The following is a 4476-nucleotide window of genomic DNA, read 5'->3' as shown; positions in this document are numbered from 1 at the left end:
ACACACAATCCCTCTCACTCACACACACTCACACAGAGGCGCCACACACGCGTGACCTGCTGAGACTCTGCTTCTTTCAGCAGCGAGCAGGATGGGTGCTGCTTTCGGCCCGCCGAGTCTCTGCTCCTCTCGGCTGCGAGTGGGATGGGTTCTGCTGGCGGCCCCACATGGCTGCTCTTTGCCAGCCCCTAATAGCCGGCGCTGTAGGAGACCGCCTAGTTCTCCTATTGAGATGCGCCAGCCCTGATTGTACCGCATTTGAACTCTATTCCCCACGCACTTTATTAACAAAGAACCAAAAGGAGGCCGCACTTTGTAACAGGCCACAGCAATTATGTAGATAAATTGGCCGCCTTGCACCAGACAGAAGCGTGCAGTGAGGACTGGAAGAACTATGCATAAAGCAAGATGCTAAACGTGTCAGGAGCAGTCTTCGGCTGTCTGCCTTAGTATTGCCAGGCAGTTATGAAACAACAAGTGCATTTTGCCGAAAAAACAACCCAAAACGCGAGATTTAAACTACTTTTATTAGAGTGTATTTATACACAGAAAACACTGAAAAAAAAAATAATTTTGTGAGTGAAATGGAGAAAATAATTTCTGTAGCTCTCAGTTAACTAAAAAAAGGCCTGACAATCGATGACAACAAATTCAAAAAAGTGCTCACACACTGTATTTAAATCAATCAAATTTAAATCAAGCGACACTGCCATAGAATGCCTTAGAGGACCATCATGACACCAAGAAATTTGAAGAGGATAATATGATGTGTTATTTTAAAAAGAGATGCTGATACCAGCAGTACACTTACCCCTGAAGCAGAGTATACAGCTCGAAACATGACATTGTGTTGGATGACCTGTATTGCTGCTGTTGACTGAAGAACTTATTGAACAAAAAAAAAGGGAAGTAATTCCTTTTACTTGCAAAGAAAAATCTTTAAAAATACTGTTCCATAGGACCGATGATTACATATGACCCAGCACAGACGTGCAAGAAACAGCACGCATGGGTTTTACGATGGTCCTATAAGGCATTCTGTAGTGGTGTTGCTTGATTTACTTATATGATGCGCATTCTCTTTTGAATTTTTATGCGTGCATTCTTTTGCTTTTTGACTCTTGTTTTTAGTGATTTACAGTCGATGACAACAGCCAGTACTATTTTGCCCTCTGTATTGCCAGCATTGTCACAATACATACATATTTTCAATGAATCATTTCAGCAGATTACTGGCTGGCAAGAAGTTGGTACAGCAAATACTGATCTGGCGGAACAAAGAGGAAATTGCAGTAAGCTCTTTTAATTGTTTTGCAGTACATTTATTTTTAATACTTCATTAGAACTAAGAAGCAGGCCAAAAACGTTTAACAGGAACTGTCATTCATCCTACCTCCATTTTCTATAATCATCACAATCCAATAAACCCTGACCATGCAGTAATACCTGCATTATGGGCACAGATTGCAGTGACTGATAATTTCAGCAGTCATATTGGTTCTGGACAAAAATGGAAACTTCATACTTTATCACACTTTTTAAAAAGACCAAGAAAAAAGGTAGGTCCCACTCTGAAGGACTTGTGTCATCTTGAAAAGCTTGTATACAATATCTTTTTGTTTGCCAATTTTTTTTTATTTTTTTTTTAAGGGCTATCTACTAAGTCTTCGATAATAGACTGATTTTTTTTTTAATAACAACACTACTTAGCAATGGTGGACTATTTATAACATTTTATAGTTATTATTTGATCTTATTATATGTATATGCAGATGTTAGCTATATTTGTTATTTCTCAAACATGATTAATTTGTTTTGTAAGTCACAAAATTCCATGTATCCAAATCCATAAATATAGCATGCTTTTGTAAATCAAATTAGCCATATATTCCCCACTTCACAAAGAAAACATTTTAACGTGGATGACTTCCAACGTCTTACTTTTGAAACGGTAAAAAGAAACAAAACACCCTACGACCACAATGTTTCAATGAAATATTCTGTTTCCAGAAAAAATGAAAATGTGTTCATATGCTCCCAAACTCAAATCAGATGATCTCCACGGTCATGTGACCTGGCACCCCAAAGCACCAGATGCACACAGTCAGTGGTTCTTACAGCCTGCCCTGGGCCCCTGACCCTGTCCGCACGGTGCATACACACCATTCTCAACCACAACAGCTATATCCTTTTCCCAACCGCTCCAGGACTCTCTCCCCGTCTCGACCCCACGATCACCAGCTCCGATGCCTCTATTATTTGCTCTATGGCGATCCCTCTCCCACCTGACCTCACAGTGTGCAGGAACAGCAGGGCACAAGTCCCGCCCATCAAGCCCAAAAAAAAAAAAAAAAAAGAGCAGATGACTAAAAAAAACCAATCCCAAACTTGTGGGAAATACGTGAAGTTGGCCACACCGGTCTGCCTCAGGACTAAGCCTGTGGGTACTTTTAATCCACAGACTTTGCACTAATATTCAAAGTGAACATACATGGGTACTTTTGCCTTGAATCTTGCCTTGGGTACAGTGTATCAGCAGACGTTACCAGCTGCTTTTGGTGTGGGCATGCTTTTCACGGAAAACAGAGTGCGTAGATTTGACGATGCAGTTTACGTGTGGCTATTTTTCCTTCATCAAGCTAAGCACCCTCCCAGAACGTCTCCTCCTCCTCGTAGTGCAGCTGCAAGTGCGTCTTTAACAGCATTGAGGGAGAGCAATTTTTACATAGGCAATTTGTGGATAAGCAGCTATTTACCCGTGTAAATGGCTTTGAAAACTGGCCTTGTTAATGTTAAGTGCTAACAGACTGCAAGGCCAGTGCAAGAGTATTAGGTGCCCATGGCAACTATTGGTCTTGTAACCCTCCCTACCGGCGGCCGCTCCTATGCTCTTCAGCTGCCAGTGGGATGGCCTCCACTGGTGAGCCCGGGCCTCCTCCCATGATTTTGGTAAACCCCCCCCCTCTCCCCCCCTCTCCCCCCCCCCAAGGCGTGGTGGTCTAGGCGACTGCCGAGTTCACCTCATAGAAGCACTGGCCCTGCGGTACTGGCATTGGCATACAGGTCTCCGCTCTCATCACAGGGCTGTACTGCTGGAATCCCCCCCCCCCCCCCCCAATGGATGGTGATCTATGACTTTTCAGCAGCTCCCTTTGCCCGGGCTTATTTGTGGAGAGTAATATCCTGTGCTTGGTCTCCTAAGGTTGCTGAACAGCCTGCAGATGAGAACATTAGTGTGAGAGAGGCTTGGGCAGCTCTACAGCTTCAAGAGCTGAGTGGGGAGTAAATTGAATTATGGAAAGGATGCGGAGTGCACACTGTGCGCTGCAATAGTCCATCCATGTAATGCGTCTGAGGAGTTTTCTAGTTTTGAAATTCAGAAGGATAAAGTAATGACAAACTGAAGCAAGTAAGTGTGTGTGTGCGCGTGTTTTGTGTGAAAACTACAATTTACACCTCCTTAACTCTGTAAAACAGGGCCAGAGAGGGATTTGTGTCACATTGCCATTCTCTGAGGAAGAAGCTTCCTGTGGGAGACTTAGCTGTCAGGCACTACTTTATCATAATCCCAAACCCCTGCTGTATCCGTAGGGAAATTGAAGCACAGTTTGTTCACCTTGACCCTCCACACCTGCTCTTCATGCATCCATTCTCAGGGTGCAAACTGGCATTTAAAACAGCTGCACTTCCCAACATCAGACAGCATTGCCCCCAAATCCCCCCTCCCCCACCAGGATCTTAATATGCATGCCTCATTCCTTTAGAAATTGATCACAGTTTAATTAATGTGAGACCTAGCATGCTGAAGAAGGATAAAAGGAATTATCTCCCACGTAATTTGTTATCATATTTATCCACCTGGGAAGAGAGAGAGAGAGAGAGAGAGAGAGAGAGAGAGATCCTGCAAGGTACCCAAGCTGTTTTTCTCTTTAGAATAAGAAGGTTCAAAGCACACAACATCTGTCTTGAGATGAACCGTTCCAGAGGTGTGCACTGCAGGCGTTTTTCAGAAGCAGTGCTCCATCTATCTCTCTCATCTTCTACCCATGGCCAATTTACCTTCCATCAATCAACACTTAAGAGAAGTCCTCCGATAATAAATCATTTTGGGGAAAAGCAAGCCCTGCTCATAACTGTGTGCGACACTCGGCGAAGCTGCTCAGAGTACTCGTTAAATATATAATTGTCCGCTTTCTGCCCTCGCCCGCTTTCCACCGAATGAACACTTATTTCCTGAGGGGTGGTGATAACTCAAGGAGGATGAGGAAGGGATGCTCTAAAAGTTACAATGGGTTCGCTCACCTTGTTTCATTTTGAGATATTTCTAGATAGCACCATCAGAATCTAAGGGTCAACAAACAAAGTGGAAGGTGAATGCCATGCTATTTGGACTATCTGGGGCTAGCTTTCCACAGCTTTGTGCCCTTCAGGATCATTGCTGTGTTAAAGAGTGCTGTGTTAATGTATTGGGAACTG

This window comes from Rhinatrema bivittatum, chromosome 18 (assembly GCF_901001135.1).
Source record: "Rhinatrema bivittatum chromosome 18, aRhiBiv1.1, whole genome shotgun sequence".
NCBI classification, from domain to species: Eukaryota; Metazoa; Chordata; class Amphibia; order Gymnophiona; family Rhinatrematidae; genus Rhinatrema; species Rhinatrema bivittatum.
The sequence above is the reverse complement of the archived record's forward strand: the minus strand, read 5'-3'. Positions refer to the sequence as shown.